The following is a 20,344-nucleotide window of genomic DNA, read 5'->3' on the forward strand; positions in this document are numbered from 1 at the left end:
TTCATATTTTATGAGTTTTATGCTCGAAATATGGATTTTTCATGATAAAATCGAATTTAAATGGAAAAATAGGTTAATATGAGTAATATTTCGAATCTAGTCATAGAAATTTAGTATGTTATCACATGAAATTTTACAAGATGTGTGTAAAATAATTGGCTATAATGAAGTCTTTATGCATGATTTATGAATTTTTGGATGAAAAATAACATAAATAGTGACTTTAATTAGTGAAAATTGCTAAAACATACTTCATGACTAAGGAAAAATATCACATGTTGCATTTTATCATATATTTCAGATCTAAAAATGAAAAGTTATTAAATATAATTTTTCTCATATTTTTATTGTTATTATTGATAAATCCGATAAACCGCAACATTGTTTTTCCTTGATAATTTTCGAAAGTTTTAACCTAAGTTTTTGAACATTATGAGTGTCATGGTATTTTTCCAGAATGTTCATGAGTTTAAATTTCAAATTTTTAATTTAATTGAAATTTTTATGATTTATTTGAAGTTTATGGCTTTTTATTGTAATTTTAAGTCCTTTTATGAACAATATTAAGAAATATAAGTTAATTATAGTCAATATGTTAGTGGAGACTAATTTTGAGTCCTAATATGATTAGGGTAATTAATTAATACATAAATATGATTTTATGTAATTTATTGTGATTTTAAAATGTTGAATCACGCAAATCCGTAAAAACCGTTTAATATACGATATTGGCTCCTTAAAAGCGATTTAAAATAAAATTGGGCATGTTCATACATATTATAATGCTGCATTTTATTTATGATTGTCATAATTTTATTTTATGTAATTTTTGAATTATGTAATTTTACTTAGTATGGCTTTAGTTTTCAATTGATATTACCCGAAATGTATGGGAATATTGATTCGGTAGTAATTTATTGTGATCTCGTATCACCGTTTTGTAATTTAATAGATTTATTTTATTTTAATTACAAATGTATAATAGGAAATTATGTAATTTGTTATGTAATTTATTTATTCCGGAGATCCTTGAAGACGGTGCCACTTAAGAAGGCGATCCATTAAAGATGGTGTTACCTCGAGATGCGTGCCAAAACCGAAGTTCAAGGGACCAAAGATGGTTGAGGAGATTAAGATGATCAGGGAAAAGATTAGAGCAGCTCAGGATAGGAAAAAGAGTTATGCAGATCTACATCGCCGGGATATAGAGTTTCAGGTTGGGGACAAGGTTCTTCTGAAAGTATCTCCTATGCGTGGGGTCATGAGATTTGGGAAGAAAGCCAAGCTGAGTCAGAAGTTCTTAGGACCATATGAGATCTTAGACCGGGTTGGAGAGGTTGCTTACCGTTTAGCTTTACCGTCTACTTTGGATATGGTGCATAATGTGTTTCATGTATCTCAGCTGCAGAAGTATGTGAGTGATCCGTCATATGTGTTAGAGGAAGAGAACATAGAGCTAGATGAGTCCTTGTCTTACCTTGAGGTGCCTAAGCAGATTCTTGACCGGAAGGTTAGGAAAACTAGAAATGGTGAGACGGTCTTGCTTAAGATTCTTTGGTCGAATCATGAGGTTGAGGAGGCTACATAGGAGGCAGAGGAGTCCATGAGAGAGCGCTATCCGTTTCTTTTTTATCAGGTATGTATGGTTACGGGGACGTAACCTTGTTTCTTTTAGGGGGTAGGAGATGATCGCGAAGAGTTTTTGTATCTTTTTATGTTGTTTTTGGTATAGTTAGTAGTGAGTTGTGTCGGGTTGAGTTTGGGTTGGTAGCATGTGTCGGAGTTTTTGTGTTGAGTTTTTTTTGGTTGTAGTGTCGGGAGTGTGGTAGTATGTTTTTTTTTGTTGTGGTTTGAACTTCGGGGACAAAGTTCTTTTTAAGGAGGGAAGACTGTAATACTACGGTTTTATGAGTCTCTGGGTACTCTATCGAGTGGGCCTTACTCTGTCGAGTAAGGGTGTTTTGATTTTAGAAACAAGATGTTACTCGTCAGAGGGTACTCGATCGAGTAGCCTGGGTATTCGATCGAGTAAGTGGCACTCGATCGAGTACGTTAGTTACTCGATCGAGTAGGTCGGGTTACGGGGGTTAATTGACGGGTTTTGTTAATAAAGCGGATTAATATATTATAAGTTCGTCATTTTCCTAAAACACTTTTCCTAAAATCTAATTAACTGTTTAAGAGAGTTCTCAAGCACGTTGCTTTGCTATTCCGCTTTATTGACAAATCCCGGAGCTAGGGAGGTCGAATTTCATCATTCTTTATGTCCTTGTGATCCTTCCATCTAGGTTAAGATATACATACCAATTTTATAGCTTTTAATGAACTTTGTTTAAACCCTAATTTGGGGGATTGGGGGTTTTGATGGTTAACTGTGATTGTTAGTAATTATATGATTATGTGAATAGGAGGATTCGTAAAAGAGCGTTTTGAGACAGCTGTTAGATCGTCTGCTGCTTGTGATTGCATTTCAGGTAGGGTTTTCCCTACTCAGTATTAGTTACATAATATGTGTTGTGATTTGTGCTATAGTTAGTATTGTTGATTGTTTCAGACGGTTGTTGAGATTGTATTGTGATTGTTGTTTATCTGTCTGTGTTCTTCGGGGCGTGTCCCTGGCTGAGTTGAGTCACTTGCGGGAGTGGCTTCACGCCCATGATTTGCCTTCTGTGGAACCCGCCACAGAAGGGATGTGCACAATAATGGACGTGGGTTTATCGCTCGATGGAGATGAGCGGGGATTTGGTGGGTACGACTGCGGTTCCCCACTGGGGGTGTGGAGTAGCTGTTGCAATGGGTACTCCGGCAGGGCTACACACTATAGTGTGTATTCAGTTACGTGGAGATTGTTTATGGAGACCGGGGTTTGATGTGACGATTGTGCTGTTTGGTAATTGTTGTTTTGTATCTTGCTTTTGTATAATTAGTACTGACCCCGTTTAATTGTTTTAAAAACTGTGGTGATCCATTCGGGGATGGTGAGCAGTTATTGAGCAGGTTTGACTAGAAGCATTTGGGCTAGCTGGGATGTGTCACCACGAGCTGTTTAAAGTCTTTCGCAGTCATACTTTAGTTCTTTAGACCTTTGGATTTTGAGAACATGTATTGTACCTTTCGTCAGTTTGGTTTTGGATTGTAATCACTTTAAACAGTTTGGCTATTTAAATTATGTTTCTTTATTGTCATTTGATTGTCATTGCCTCGGGAAACCGAGATGGTGACGTTCTAATACCTGAGTGGTACTGGTAAGGCACTTAGAGTATTGGGGTGTCACATGGTGAGCTTTGGTTTGTGTAGTACTCGATCTAGCTGAGGCTACTTGATCAAGTAGCTTGGGAGCTCGATCGAGTAACGAGGTTGCAGCGGGGAATTATAAATTGTATATCGTGAAACCCCAAATCATTTCCCCACTTCTTTTTCCTAAACCTAGATGTCGTCACCTCCTTTCTCCTTCACCATAATCCCTTTCCTTGAGGCCTTTGAGGATGCTTACACCATGGGGATGGGATGCTTAAGTCGAGTAGCGGTCTTGACGCCGGATTACTTTGGATAGGTATGTTATCGTCATCATCATTGTCATCATTGTTTTCACTTAGGTCTGTAGTGGTAGTAATAGGTGGTTGTATTGTTTGTATAGGTGGTTTTCATGGTTGGTCGATATCTTGTGATCGGACACGGAATCGCTGCGGTTTGCTAAAGGTAGGTTCGCCTACTCAGTACTGTTGATTGTCTAGAGTGTCTAATGGTGTTGTTTGGTTGGTGTAGAGTCAGTATTGCTGATTGGTTGTGGTAGTTGTTAATGTTGTGTTGGTATAGTAGTTGGTGTTTGTTGTTGTACAACTGATTGTGATTGTTTGTCTGTGGTTCTCGAGGTGCGCCCTCGGCTGAGTGGAGTCACTTGTGGGAGTGGCTTCACGCCCTTAGTTCGACCTTCGTGGAATACGCCACGGGAGGGGATAGATGAGCAGGGCTTAGGTGGGAACGGCTGCGGTCCTCCACTGGCAGGACTGGACCTTCGGGCAGTCAGAGGTGTGGTTGGTTGGAATAGGTGTGGGGTGTGTGTGTGTGTGTTGTTGTACTTGTGTTGTATCTGCCTTTATATGTTTGTTATCTCAGTCACTGACCTTGTGTGAATTTGCTGTGTTGTTGTTTCTGTTGTGTCTTCCGTGATCCACTATGGTGATCAGTCGGTCGTAACAGGTTGATGTATGGATCTTAGCTGGATGCTTGTAGAGATGAGTCTACCATGAGTCATGGCAGATGTAGTTTCACATAGATGATAGTAGTTTCGAGTGTATCTATCTTATCGTCAGTTGTTTGTAATCAGTAATATAACTTAAACGTTCTTTTATCGAAATATGATTATTACTGTCCTCAGGCAACCGAGATGGTAACGCCCTTATCTGTTAGGGAAGGTCTTGTCAAGGCTCCTTGTTAGATGGGGGTGTTACAAAGTGGTATCAGAGAGACGATTTTGGGAACCTGTAACAAATGAGCCTAATGAACGTAGTGAGTCTAATAAAATGAACCTGGTGTATGTATGTTGGGAGCCCCAGCTGATGCTTGATTTTGGGTGAGTAGTTGCCCTCATTTCAAAATTATGGCCCCATGATGCTTAAGCCAATAACTGGTTATAGGAATATCGAGTCGGGAGTTATGTGCTTAGTGTATGATAGATAAGTTAGTAATATATGTGATAGAGCCTCTGTTAATGTTTGGTACGTATAACAATGATGATGAACTGTGTAGGGTTATGGTTGAATGAAAGTGTGAGTGAATGTAATAGAGATGGTGAAGTGTCGATAGTGCATGATAATGTTGAGTGATGTAGTGATAATGATGCGTTCTAAATCTTTCTATGCGTGCTAGTTTATAAAGGAATTGCGAGTCTTGAATGTGTAATAATAAGAGTGGTAAGTCTTGGTATGTGGGTGAATCCATCAAGGAATGGTAAGTTTCATGTTGGATGATATACTTGTCAAATGGTAAATAGAATTGCAACGAATGAGTCGTTGAATACTTTTGTATTATGGCATAGTTAAGTTGAATAATTTAGTTGATAGTTTGTTGTGACATGATTGAATTGTTAGCAAACTCGGATAATAAATGATGGTTTATTGTTAGATGAATGCTTAGAGTAGTGTGAGTATAAGTTAGATTGTTGAAGTTTACACATGTATTATTAGAAGTGAAGTAATGTGTTGAAGGTATGTGATGCGTGTCTTTTATGTGATGCTTTACATCCCATTTTACACGCATTTCAGAGCTCATTCATGTAGTTTATGCTACATTTCTCCCTATTTCCGTCTACTTCCGTATTTTTGTACATTGTTGCAGAAATGTGAAGAATCCAGCGGAAATCGAGCTAAATCCGTCCCCGAGTATCCTGCATTGCATATGACGTGAAGTATTCACCCGAGGAACGAGCTTGGTGCGCAATTCAAGGCCCAAAAGACAAGTCCACGAGTTTATAGAAGTCAATAGCAGCTCAATCAGTCGATCGACCACTGCCATCAGTCGATCGACCAACCATCGGGTTCCAGAAGCTACTGTTTACTGAAGACCAGTCGATCGACCACCATGATCAGTCGATCGACCAAACTGCTATTCCAGACGAGAATTAAAAAACTGAGGAAGCATAAGCCCACTATGTTTTAGGTTTTGGAAATAAGAGTTACGTATGTTTGCTATATAACGTAACATAAACATTCAGTTTAGAGATCGGGGATTGAGACTCAAGTTTTCATTCAATAATATTTAGTCTTGGAATTAGGGTTTGGATTATTGTTAAGCATTGGATCTTTGGTTCTTATTCCTAATCTTTCCTCTGCAAATTCGGTATTCATCTGCCCTAATTTCAGTTTATTGTTTTATTTCATCAATAGTATAGAATTGATAGTAGATTCCCGAACCCATCTTATTATTGCATGTCAATTATTTGTTTTACCGCTTTAATCATGAATTCAATACTTTATTGCCCTAGTATTATTGTTTTTACCCTTAGTATGAGTAGCTAGATTATTTGTGCTAGGATGTAGGCGAGTTATAGCATAGGCGGCAATAGATTGAACACGGCCTGATTCGCGTGTCAGTCGATCGACTGACATTCTTGGTCGATCGACTGACCTCGTGAGGTTACCCCTCGTTTTAATTGATTTTAATGTTGTATTTAACGAATCGAATGCATGCGACCAGTTAGATGCTTAATTTATGACTGACCCATTAGATCGAAAGATAGGGAAAGTTATTAGACCACCAATTAAGATGACTAAACTGTGCTGAGATCGAAAGATAGGTATAGTTTAGACCGTTAGTCACTCTTCAGGACGAGAGTCAGTATTAGTGATATTAGGGACCTATAGCGAGATCGAAAGATGCTATTTGTTAAGAGTGGACCGAGAGGACCTCTTGTTTCCCGCCTCACTTGTGTTCGATTTAGACCTGTTTAGTATGCTGCCGCTGAAGCTGTAATGAACCGACCATCCTAGTACCCATGCCTTTATCTGTTTAATCCGTCTTTTTTAAGTTTATTGTCTTTATTCACTCTTAGTTGTAGACCAATTCAAATCAAACCCCCCCACTTTATCGTTAGCTTAGACTAGAATTAGACAACTAGAATTTACATCTGCCTCTCTGTGGTTTGACCCGACTGCCGCTAGCTATAGTTGTAGTTGGAAATTATAAATCTTATTTTTGACACCTCACGACGGGTATCAAATTTTGGCGCCGTTGCCGGGGAGGCAATAGTTCTAATTTTAGTTGTTTTATTTTTAGTCTTTCTTAGTTTAAGGGACTTTTGTTCCTTAAACTTTTCTTATATTCTTTTTGTAGTTTCTTCTTATGCGCAGGTCACAGGGTGGTGAACTAGTACCATTTGATCCTGAGATAGAGAAATCTTTGCGCGAGTTGAGACGAACACAAAGGGTATTACCAACAGAGGAAGAGCTGAGTACTCTGTCGAGCTATTACGAGAACGACCTGTTCGAAGAAGACCCACATTCTTCGCCCGTTTCCACTTCTTCAGCCGAGACAGTCACTTCTCCAGAAATTCCAGTCATGGCCGAGGAAGCGAGTATAGCTAGTCATTCTGAGCCGACAGCTGAAAATTTATATAAGGGGTTCGAATTACCAGGAGATGCCAGGAAGTTCGAACCAAAGCCTTCATACATCAATATGGTTAAGAGAAACCAGTTCGGTGGAGCTGCAAATGAAGATGCAGCTAAGCATATGGAGACCTTTATTGACTATTGCTGTTGCATACCCCCACCCGCCGGCGTGACCCAAGACCAGATCAAGGAGACCATGTTTATCTTCTCCCTTCGTGATGCTGCAAGGGAGTGGTATAGAGATCTGGACCGAGCCGTTCATGGGATTACTGACTGGAATTCCTTGGCATTGGCATTCTACAAGAAGTACTTTTCTGCTTCTAAGACGATTGCTATTAGAGCCCAAATCACAAGTTTCAAACAAGGGCCGGATGAGAACTTCCACGAGGCATGGGTCCGATTTAAGAAACTGGTATGAACCATACCGCACCATGGTTTCGAAAAATGGAGCTTGTGCAATCATTTCTATAATGGGCTGTATGACGATCAGAGGGGTATTTTGGATGCTGCAGCCAATGGCCGATTTGCTGAAAATTTGGGAGCAACCAAGGGTTGGAAGATCATTAACGATCTAGCTACCCACAAGGCTGAGTATGGGAATTCCAGAGGGAACCAGAGGAGAGCTGCTGAATCTTCCTCCGTTGCTGCACTTGAAGCTCTCACCGCGAGATTTGACAAGTATGAACTGGGAGGAGCTTCAAAGGGGGGTATTTATCAAGTAAATGTTGTGTCAGACGGTCCTTTCGTCTGTGAAAGGTGTGGAGCTGAGGGACACGTTTCGAAGAATTGCCCTAGTCCTTTTGAGTCTTGTGCTGCCTTTCAACACTATAGGCATACGAACACCTACTACGAGCTCAATGTTCATCCCAACCTGAGGTGGAGTAGCCAGAATGTCCAAAATCCCAATCCACCTCCGCAGCAGCAACCCTATGTGCCCCCTCATCAAAAGCAACAACAATATCAGAAACCTCCTTATGTGCCGCAGCAGCAACAACAATCTCACAGTTCTGATTTTGCTGAGTTCAAAAACTTGTTGCTGAAGGAGTCCCAAGCACGAGAGGCCGGGATGAAGTTACTAGAGAGCCAAATTGCTCAGTTGGCTAGTAAGAGTACCTCTCGAGCTCCGGGACACTTGCCGACTCAAACCGGCCAAAAGGAGACCTTAAACACCATCACATTAAGGAGCGGGTCCACCCTGGAGGGGCCTGCCATGGTCGAGGATGCTGTTGAAAAGAATGAGGTGGATGCGAGTCAAAAGAAAGCTGAAACGAATAATTCAAAGAAAAAGCGTCTACTGGTATATCGATCGATCGACCGATACACCCTTGGCCGATCGATTGATACACGGGTTACAGGAGCTTCTGGAACTGTGCACCCCGGTCGATCGACTGAGGATAGTGGTCGATCGACCAAGATTAGTGCTGATAGCGAGATTGTTCGTCCTCCGATGCCCGATAACTTGAGGGACTATTTGTTTCGGGGCACGACAGCTCCGAAAGTGTTAGGGCCAGACCCGAGTGCTGATGGGTCCGTCCCAATTCCGAAGTTCGATCCGATGACGGTTAATAGCTCACATTTGAGACGGTCTGAGGAGGATTCGAGCTTTAACAAGGAGAAAGTAGTGGACTTCCAGCCTAAGTCCACGGATACCGGCATGCGCAACTTAGAGGAGAGGGCTAAAGTACTTCTTACAGCCCCATATCCGGAGAGACTAGTGCCAACAAAGGAACAGGTATCTTTCAGTAAATTTGAAAAATGTATTCGTAGCTTGAATGTACAAGTACCCTTCCTTGAGTTGGTCAATCAGGTGCCTGCCTACACTAAATTTATGAAACAACTCCTGTCAAGGAAAAATTCGCTTGAACATGTTCACACTGTCGCTTTAAGTAAAGAGTCATGCTCTTACTTGTCTCACACTGCACCCGATAAGCTAGAGGACCCGGGTAGCTTTTCTGTTCCTTGCAATATAGGTACCTTCTCTATTGAGAAGGCATTATGTGACCTAGGAGCTAGTATAAGCGTCATGCCTTTGAGTCTAGCTAGGAAGCTCAAATTGACTAGGTTCGCAGTGACAGATATGACAGTACAGATGGCTGACCGATCTGCGGTCCAGCCAATAGGCGTCTTAGAGGACATCCCTGTCCAAATAGGGAAGTTCTTCTTCCCCGTTGACTTTGTTGTACTTGACATGCCTGAGGATGCTCATATACCCATTATTTTGGGTAGGCCATTTCTCGCACACCGCTCTTTGGTGCGATCATAGAAGTCGGTCTAGGAACCTTGACTTTCAAAGTGGGAAAGCATTCCATTGTTTTTGCCCAACCTGCTAAGAAAAAGGACCCCATGTGGCCTGTGACTTGTAATACGGTTTCTGAAAAAAAATCGTACTTTGTGCTTCCTGAATTGCCTGTCTCTATTACTACTTCTGTGTTAACCCCTCCGCCCCAGACTTGGAGCAAATTGGAGGAAGATTTGTCTATTTTTGATAATGCAGGGGCTGGTTTGGGGAAGGAAGAGCTGCAGGTCACTCTAGCTGTGAAGAAGCCTATCATTCAAAGTGGAGGCCTTGGTTGCCTGAGCTATGGAATTGATGAGATAGTTGATGACGAGCCGGTCAAAGTTAGAGAGTCTGATCTGGATTCTGATAAGCCCGAAGAGATCCTTGACTGGGGAGATGATGAGCGTGTTGATCCGTTGAGCCATACGGACGTGGAAGCTAAGAAGGGTGCAGCTGCTCAGATAAGCACCATTGAGGCTACCTCTAGTAGCCAGAAGCCGACGAAGTGGGCCATACCGTGGTCATTCTTGATCAATTATTAGTTGATTGAGCTCTTCATAAAACTTCATTTTTTTTTTTTGCTTTTGTTAAGACACTTTTTATTGCTTTTGTGTGCGCGGAAATTTCGCATTTTATTTTGCTGCTTAGAATTTTATACGTTTAAGACTATATTTTGGGTTTTGCGCAATTTTGGGCGCGTATTATTGTGCATTTGCAGGTTTTTAGACCTCATTTGCTCAAGTTAGGGTTATAATTTATGGGTAGTATCAAATTTTGGCGCCGTTGCCGGGGAGACGGTGTAATTCTGTTTGCTTTATTTTAGTTTATTTTTCTTGTCTCAAGGAACTTTTGTTCCTTGAGGCCGTTGCTTACCTTTGCTTCTAGTTTTGCTTTTGCACAGTTAGAAGACAGGTTTTTAAGAGGAAGACTTGAGTACTCTCATTTTTGCAATTATGGCTACAATATATGATAATCTGCAGCCAAAGGAACACCATCTTCCAAAGGGGCACCAGTTACCTACCCCTACTACGGGTAACTTCGAGTTTCGTTCCTCTTATATCGACTTGGTGGAGCGAAATCGGTTTTTGGTCTACTGATGAGGACCCCCGAAGCATATGGAGATTTTCACGGACTCATGCTTTGTTCCATACCTATACCAAATTGGTAACTCAGGATGAAGTAATGGGGTTGATGTTCTTATACTCCTTGAAGGATTCAGCGCGAGATTGGTACCGCTACCTTGATAGGGTAGCAACTGGAGTCACGGACTGGACATCTCTAGCATTAGCCTTCTACAAGAAGTACTTCCCACTTTCAAAGACTGACGCCTTGAGAAGTAAAATCACAAGTTTCCAGCAAGGAGCCGATGAGGATTTTTGTGAAGCATGGGGACGTTTCAAAAGTTTGGTCCGAGCTGTCCCTCACCATGGCTTCCAGCAATGGTATCTTTGCAACCTATTTTATAATACTCTATATGATGATTATAAGGTCATCCTGGATGCAGCTGCTAATGGCAGGTTCCAAAACAATACCGGTCAAAGTAAAGGTTGGAACACTATTGAGGAGATGGCAGTTCATAGAGCTGAGTTTGGAAGTTCACATGGAAAGTCACGAAAGCAAAGTAATGAAATGAGTGCCGTTGTGACACTTATAACTTCTATTACTGCCCGTCTCGAGAAGCTCGAGATTTCTGAATCTTCCAAGGAGAAAGTTGAAATACCTGTTCAAAACTCAGATGATATCGAGAAGCTGAGAGAGATGGTCCAACTCCTTTTGGTTCAAGTGGCAAATATGGAAGCAGCCGGGATTGAGTCCTCAAAGAATTTTGTGAAGCAATTGAAGAATATGGAGGCTAAGCAAGTTGCTAATTCTTCAAGCAAATGTGAAGGGCCGGTTGAGACGATTAATGCCATAATCTCAGAAGTGGCCTCTCTTATGAAAATCCTGACGAGCCAAAGGAAGACTCGGGAAATGATGAAGAAGCTCGTTCAAATTCAGTGCAAAACGAGCTCAATTGCGCATTTCCGGTCGATCGACCACCATTGTCGGTCGATCGATCAAGCGTCGATAAAATAGTTTCTGGTCGAAAACTATTCACACCAAAGACACGATCGATCGATCGACCAACATCACCAGTCGATCGACTGGATCACCTGACGAACTCAATTCTGAACAGGAACTGTTCACGCCCAGACAAGTTGGTCGATCGACCACTCATATCAGTCGATCGACTGGAACTCCAGAGCAGGATGCAATTCCGTCAACTAGTTTGCATGATTCTTCACTCATTGATGATTTGACGGGGTTTTAAACCTACGGAAGCCGAAAGGTTACTGGTCCTACGGCCATGTTGCGATCCGTATCCGGAGCGTTTGAAGGCTACTAAGCCGAGCGTAAGTTTGGTAAGTTTCTGGAGATGGTCCAGAATCTCGAGGTAACGGTTCCTTTCACTGATCTAATTACCCAGGTACCCTCTTACGCTAAATTTATGAAAGATATTTTAAATCGTAAGAGAAATTTTCGTGATGATGGTAATGTTGCTTTTGTGGAAGAGTGTAATGCTCTTTCGCAAATTAATGTGCCACCTAAGTTAAAGGACCCGGGTAGTTTTTCGATTCCTTGCACTATAGGTAACCACGTCATTGGAAAGGCCCTTTGTGACTTAGGGGCCAGTGTCGGTGTCATGCCGTATTCTCTGCGAAAGGTTAAATATTGGTAGATTTAAGGTGACTGATATTACCGTTCAAATGGCAAATAGATCGACTCAGAGACCTATAGGTGTTCTAGAGGATGTACCCGTTCGAGTGGGTAAGTTTTTTATTCCTGTCGATTTCGTTGTTTTGGACATTGCAGAGGACAGTCAGATACCTATTATTTTAGGTAGACCGTTCTTACATACAAATTGGGGCATGTAATAGATGTCAAACGCTGAACCATCACCTTAGAGGTAGGGGATGACACCATTGAGTTCAGATCTTGCCCACAAGGCGACCAACCTCGCGATGAGGATACGTGTTATTCCATTGATATTGTTGACAGGGCTGTTACTTGTAATTGGAGGGAATCCTTAGCCAAGGATCCCTTAGCTGATCTAACCCGTTTAGGTGAGTGTGCAGGTTATACAGTGGAGAATGCTGAGGAGCCAGATGCTTTGGTAGCCTCATTGGAGAGCTACGAGCTCAATGAAGAAGAAGATGAGATGCTTTTGAGCTTGGCCAACGATAACTTGGTTAACACTTGCTACACCATTGAAGCTGATTCTGTCTATGCTGTAGAGGCAAAGGTACCGGAGCGTAAGCCACTTCCTCCTAATCTTAAGTTTGTTTTTCTAGATGATACGGAGTAGTACCCAGCTATTGTTAGCTCTAAGCTTAATGATGACCAGCTGTCTGCTTTGATGTGTGTGCTTAAGAAAAACAGGAAGGCCTTGGGTTACTCTTGGAATGACATTAAGGGCATCAACCCCGATGTTTGTATGCACAGGATAGAGTTGGAAGAAGGCCACAAGCCTTACAGACAGGGTCAACGCAAGTTGAACCCGAAGATGCAGGAAGTTGTTATGGCTGAGGTGATGAAACTACTCGATGCAGGTATTATTTATACAGTTGGCAACTCCAAGTGGGTTAGCTTGATTCAGGTAGTCCCGAAGAAAGGAGGGACTACCGTGGTTAAAAATGATAAAAATGAATTAATACCAACTCGAGTAGTGACAGGGTGACGGATGTGCATTGATTATAGACAGTTGAATGCCGCTACCAAGAAAGACCACTTCCCCCTCCCTTTTGTTGACCAAATGACTGAAAGACTTGCTTCTAACAAATTTTTCTGTTTTCTAGACGGATATTCAGGGTTCTTTCAGATCCCTATTCATCCGGATGATCAGAGTAAGACCACTTTTACCTGTCCACAGGGTGTTTTTGCATATCGTAGAATGCCTTTCGGATTGTGTAACGCCCCTGCTACCTTTCAGAGGTGCATGATGGGGATTTTTTCTAATTATATAGAGAATATTATGGAAGTATTCATGGATGATTTCTCAGTTTATGGTAGTGACTTTGATCGTTGTTTAGCTAACCTTGATAAAGTCATGCAGCTTTGTATAGATGTTAATCTTGTTTTAAACTGGGAAAAGTGTCAGTTTATGGTCAATGAGGGAGTTGTGTTAGGGCATCTGATTTCTGATAAAGGTATACATGTTGATAAGGCAAAGGTGCAGGTGATTGAGCAATTACCTCCTCCCGTGAATGTTAAAGGGGTAAGGAGTTTCCTTGGTCACGCTGGTTTTTACCGGCGTTTCATTAAGGATTTTTCAAAAATTGCTAAACCACTTACACATTTGCTTCTTAAGGATGCTGTCTTTGAATTTACTGATGAGTGCCTTACCGCTTTTAACAGTTAAAGGAGGCCCTAGTTTCTGCGCCAATCATTCACCGCTTTGATTGGGACCTCCCATTTGAGATCATGTGCGATGCCGCGATTATGCGGTCGGTGCGATTTTGGGACAATGGAAGAACAAAGCTTTGAATGCCATATATTATGCGAGCCGAACTCGGATGAGGCTCAAATTAATTATTTTACCACCGAGAAGGAGCTTTTAGTCGTAGTTTTTGCCTTAGACAAGTTTCGGTCTTATTTGTTGGGTTCTAAGGTTATTGTTTATACTGACCATGCAGCGTTGAAGACTCTCTTTATTAAGAAAGATGCGAAGCCGAGGCTTTTGAGGTGGATACTCCTTTTGCAGGAGTTTGATTTGGAGATCAAAGACAAGAAAAGAGCTGAGAATGTGGTGGCTGACCACCTATCTCGTCTGCAGCTGACAGAAAGGGAGGATTAGTTACCTATTAATGACTCTTTTCCTGATGAGAGTCTGTTAGCTATTACTACTTCAGGGTCTTATCCACCTCCGTGGTTTCTTGATTTTGCTAACTTTGTTTGTGATGGTAGGATACCAACCGAGCTTTCATGGCAGCAGAAGAAGTGGCTTGCTTATGATGCTAGACAATATTTTTGGGATGATCCTTATGTTTTCAAGGAATGCGCAGACGGTCTCATCCGGAGATGCGTACCTCAATGGGAGGTGAAGGATATCCTTGAGGCTTACCACTCTTCTACTTATGGTGGTCATCACGGTCCGTCCAGGACTGTAGCTAAGGTACTCCAATCTGGTTTATATTGGCCAACTTTGCATGCAGATTGTCGCAATTTTGTTGTTGAGTGCAATGCTTGTCAAAGATCGGGGAATATTTCCAAGAGACATGAGATGCCACAAGTAGGCATTCTTGAGGTTGAGATTTTCGATGTCTGGGGCATTGACTATCAAGGACCTTTTCCAAGCAGTCAAGGTAATAAATATATCCTCGTAGCTGTAGATTATGTATCCAAATGGGTGGAAGCTATTGCTACTCCCCATTGCGATGCAAAGGCCGTGATTAAACTGTTTAAAAAGATTATTTTCCCTCGTTTTGGTGTCCCTCGGGTTGTCATTAGCGATGGGGGAATGCATTTTAAAGAAAAATAATTTTGTGCTTTATTGACTAAATTCGGTGTCCAACATCGTAGAGGTTTGGGGTATCATCCCCAAACTAGTGGTCAGGTTGAGGTTTCTAACAGAGAATTGAAAGAAGTCTTAGCTAAAGTTGTTTCGAAATCACGGAAGGATTGGAGTCTTAAGTTAGATGATGTCTTATGGGCTTATAGAACTGCGTTTAAGACGCCAATCGGGATGTCACCATACCGATTGATTTATGGTAAGACATGTCATTTACCTGTTGAGTTAGAGCGTAAGTCTTGGTGGGCTATTTGTGATTTGAATTTGGATCCTAACCTCTCTCGTGAGAAACGTATGACACAGCTGAATGAGCTAAAGGAATTTAGGCTGCTGGCCTATGACAACGCAAGGATCTACAAGCAGAAAACAAAGCGCTGGCACGACAAGAGAATCATCAAGCGCGAGTTCCATATTGGCGATAAGGTACTCCTTTTTAATGCTCGTATCCGTTTATTTCTGGTAAGTGAAATCCAGTGGATCGCCCTTACACGGTCACAACAGTCACAAAGTACGGATCAGTTGAATTAGAGACCTCTGCTGGAGAAAGGTTCAAGGTTAATGGCCAATATGTGAAGCATTATCATGGATCAGATGCATATGTTGGGAAAGTCGAGGTATTGTACTTCGACCCGTTATCGGATGATGCAAAGTGACGTAAAAAGGTCGTGCGGGACCTCTTAAACCAGCGCTAACTGGGAGGCAACCCAGGTTGTAATTAATTGTAATTTAGGAATTTTATTTCGTTATTTCTTTTATTTTGCATTTTGAGTTTTTGTATTCTTTAATTTCTTTTAATTTGCAATTTCTTGGTTTGGGAATGTGCGCACCTTTGATAATTTTTGCAGGCATTTATTTTATGCGAAGTGCGTAGGTGGAATACTGGATTTTTGTGAGAGGAAGACAGGAAGTTATGATGGCAAAATGAATTTTTGAATTAAAAAGTCCGATTGCCCTCTAGCGATCGATCGACTAAGTGGTTCATCGATCGATCAAGCGGAGAAAGCGAGAAGCTCGTGCGGGAAAATTGGTCGATCGACTAGGTCAATGAGTCGATCGACCAATACGCGACTCCGTAGGAAAATTTTTAAATGACACCGGTCCGATCGACCGAGAAGAGTGGTCGATCGACCACTTCGCGGGAGCAGATTACAACTAAAAGGGAAGTTTCACTCTTTCACTCCTTCACTTTCACAAACACATAAACTCTTAAGCAAACCCTAAGTTTCCTCCCCCTTCTCGCGATTTTCACCTAAAATCCCGTCTTGCACTTGTTTCTCTTGCTTTAATCTTCAAAGTTTCTTCAAGGTATGTCTCTAATCTCATTTCCATGCTCTATTTTCGATTTTATTGTGGTTTCTATGCGAAATTTTCGAGTTGTATGCATTTGCGATGGAAAAATCGATTTGGGGAAATTGATTTTTGGGATTGATTTCTTGTCTTTTCTATGCTTTAATCGCTTATTCTACCCTTTCCCCCTTGATTTTCAAAGCAAATAAGCAGCTAGGATGTGTTTAAAGTTGTTTCCCCCAATTAATTGTTACTTTATTAGACTGAAAAATAGCAAACAAAATCAACCTTGTCTCTCTGTGGTTCGACCCTTACTATCACTAGCTATAGTTTTAGTTTGGAATTATAAATTTAATTTTGATACAAAACGACGGTATCAAATTTTGATAGGTATAGTTTAGACCGTTAGTCAAGTAGCATAAACTACATGAGCTACTAAAACTATAGCTAGTGATAGTAAGGGTCGATCACTCGCGTTAACTTGAGCAAATGAGGTCTAAAAACGAATAATTGTTTCGTTTTCACCCTGGAGGGGCCTGCCATGGTCGAGGATGCTGTTGAAAAGAATGAGGCAGATGCGAGTCAAAAGAAAGCTGAAACGAATAATTCAAAGAAAAAGGCGTCTACTGTATATCGGTCGATCGATCGATACACCGGCGATCGATCGATACACGGGTTACAGGAGCTTCTGTAACTGTGCACCCCGGTCGATCAACTGAGGAGAGTGGTCGATCGACCAATATTACTGCTGATAGCGAGATTGTTCGTCCTCCGATACCCGATAACTTGAGGGATTATTTGTTTCGGGGCACGACAGCTCCGAAAGTGTTAGGGCCAGACCCGAGTGCTGATGGGTCCGTCCCAATTCCGAAGTTCGATCCAATGACGGTTAATGGCTCACATTTGAGACGGTCTGAGGAGGATTCGAGCTTCAACAAGGAGAAAGCAGTGGACTTCCAGCCTAAGTCCACGGATGCCGGTATGCGCAACCTAGAGGAGAGGGCTAAGGTACTTCTTACAACCCCATATCCAGAGAGACTAGTGCCGACAAAGGAACAGGTATCTTTTAGTAAGTTTGAAAAAGTTATTCGTAGCTTGAATGTGCAAGTACCCTTCCTTGAGTTGGTCAATCAGGTGCCTGCCTACACTAAATTCATGAAACAACTCCTGTCAAAGAAAAGGTCGCTTGAACATGTTCACACTGTCGCTTTAACTAAAGAGTCATGCTCTTACTTGTCTCACACTGCACCCCATAAGCTAGAGGACCCGGGTAGCTTTTCTGTTCCTTGTAATATAGGTACCTTCTCTATTGAGAAGGCATTATGTGACCTAGGAGCTAGTATAAGCGTCATGCCTTTGAGTCTAGCTAGGAAGCTTAAATTGACTAGGTTTGCAGTGATGACATGACAGCGATTGAGATGGTGACCGATCTGCGGTCCAGCCAATTGGGGTCTTAGAGGACATCCCTGTCCAAATAGGGAAGTTCTTTTTCCCCGTTGACTTTGTTGTACTTGACATGCCTGAGGATGCTCATATACCCATTATTTTGGGTAGGCCATTTCTGCACACTGCTAGTGCAGTCATAGATGTCGGTCTAGGAACCTTGACTTTCAAAGTGGGAAAGCATTCCATTGGTTTTGCCCAACCTGCTAAGAAAAAGGACCCCATGTGGCCTGTGACTTGTAATACGGTTTCTGAAAAGAAATCGTACTTTGTGCTTCCTGAATTGCCTGTCTCTATTACTACTTCTGTGTTAACCCCTCCGCCCCAGACTGGGAGCAAATTGGAGGAAGATTTGTCTATTTTTGATAATGCAGGGGCTGGTTTGGGGAAGGAATAGCTGCAGGTCACTCTAGCTGCGAAGAAGCCTATCATTCAAAGAGGAGGCCTTGGTTGCCTGAGCTATGGAATTGATGAGATAGTTGATGACGAGCCGGACAAAGCTAGAGAGTCTGATCTGGATTCTGATAAGCCCGAAGAGATCCTTGACTGGGGAGATGATGAGCGTGTTGATCCGTTGAGCCATACGGACGTGGAAGCTAAGAAGGGTGCAGCTTCTCAGATAAGCACCATTGAGGCTACCTCTAGTAGCCAGAAGACGACGAAGTGGGCCATACCGTGGTCATTCTTGATCAACTATTAGTTGATCGAGCTCTTCATAAATTTCATTTTATTTACTTTTGTTAGACACCTTTTATTGCTTTTGTGTGCGCGAAAACTTCGCATTTTATTTTGCTTGCTTAGGATTTTATACGTTTAAGACTATATTATGGGTTTTGCGCAATTTTGGGCGCGTATTATTGTGCTTATGCAGGTTTAAAGACCTTGTTAGTTCAATTTATTGAGCTAATTAGACGAAATCAGAAAGTTACAGCAGGAAAGTCAGTCGATCGACTGCCCCCTATAGTCGATCGACTGAGCCACGATTTCCGAGTTCTGTTCTTTCACCACCCTGGTCGATCGACTGGGTGATGTGGTCGATCGACCGTTGGCCGCTGCTGTACCTATTTTCGATCATTCCCCTGCTGTGTTTGATCGGTTTGCGGAGTCAAGGGAGTATTCCTTTCACTTTATTCTCCGTTTAATTTCTGATTTCTTCCGTTCATCAATTTTGCACATAATTTCACCGTCCCAATTTTGTTTTCTCGATTTTATGCGTGGGTTTTACTTGTCTTTCAGGTACCTTTTAGTAGCACTGCTGGCTACAGAAACCTCCTAGCTCACGCTGGTTTGGGGAGGTTTCCTTTGCTGCGCTTAAAGTCTTGTAAGTTCCCGATTTCCACTTCACGTCATGTTTATTTATTTCAATTTACGCAAATTCCCATTTCTCTTTTCTTCATTACATGATTTTGCACAATGGGGACATTGTGCGATTTGGTTTGGGGAAGGGTTTTGCATCGCATATCATTTGCTTGCATTCACGTTTACATTTTGTTTTGCATTGTTTATTTCATTTCTCTCATATACACACAAAAATTCAAAAAAAAATGAAAAATTTCAAAAATTTCCATAAAATGCACGTTTATTTTAGCATATAGGTCGAGTCGGAACGGTAGTATTTCCATGATGACATTGCATTTGTATTTGTTTATGCCTAAGCCTTGCTTGATTAACATGTTATTAGTAGAATCGTAATTGCATATCTACGAGTTTTCGTTAATTATTTGCTGAACTTGAGACTTGACTTTGAAAATTGGCAAAATACTTATATATTCTGAGATTTAGAGCCTATAACTGGTGTCATTCATGACCAGTTTATCTAGGATGTGAGTAGTACTCCTTATGAGGCATGTCACATAAATGTGCATAAATATGAACTTGATCTGCTTAATACCTGTACGCATTCGGTCTGTGGTTGGTTGACACATGTGGTAGAGGTTTCCTTCTCTCGTTTTACCCATAAACTCCACACTACCAAAAATATCCTTTTTTGTCCTATTTACTACATCCTACATTTAGCCTGTCCTTCGTCAAGCTAGTAGACTTTGTTCTTGGGGTTGTTACTCATTTTTGGTGGCATATGCTCTGTTTGAGATAATTTTGGGAAGATGAAAAGAAAGAAAGAAAGAAAGAAATAGAAAAGAAAAAAAAAGATGAAAAAATGTTTCGAAGAGAAAAAAGAGTTCTGTACTGTTTAAGCAGTCGATCGACTGCCCCTATAGGTCGATCGACTGAGGTTCGAGAAAGAGAAAGAAATCAATTCGCATAATTCAATCTTTATCTTTTGGCGATATTTGCTCCCATGTTTTATTCTTATTTTATGGGGAGTTAGTTGATTACTTTTATCTCTGGAAATTGTGAGATTTGTGCTTGCTATAGCACCGTTTCGTTTGATTATGAGCAAGAAGTTGGATGTTGCCATTTGGTTCCATTTTGCTACTAGCTTGATCACCTGTACCTCCACTTTTCCATAAATGTTTGGCCTCTTCTTACCCATTACCTCACATATCCCATATATACCTCGGCATGTGGCAAGTGAGGTAAAAAGGTCGTGCGGGACCTCTTAAACCAGCGCTAACTGGGAGGCAACCCAGGTTGTAATTAATTGTAATTTAGGAATTTTATTTCGTTATTTCTTTTATTTTGCATTTTGAGTTTTTGTATTCTTTAATTTCTTTTAATTTG

At 41.3% G+C, this 20,344-nt stretch overlaps 1 non-coding gene across 1 annotated transcript; it reads right to left on the reverse strand.

The window, feature by feature from the left end:
* Nucleotides 1-10,708: 10,708 nt before the first annotated feature.
* LOC141635506 (small nucleolar RNA R71) lies at nt 10,709-10,817 on the reverse strand. Its single transcript, XR_012540189.1, has one exon. It is a non-coding gene; the product is annotated as a small nucleolar RNA R71 (small nucleolar RNA).
* Between the last annotated feature and the right edge of the window lie 9,527 nt (nt 10,818-20,344).

The sequence above is a fragment of the Silene latifolia genome, chromosome Y, assembly GCF_048544455.1.
Source record: "Silene latifolia isolate original U9 population chromosome Y, ASM4854445v1, whole genome shotgun sequence".
Taxonomy (NCBI): domain Eukaryota; kingdom Viridiplantae; phylum Streptophyta; class Magnoliopsida; order Caryophyllales; family Caryophyllaceae; genus Silene; species Silene latifolia.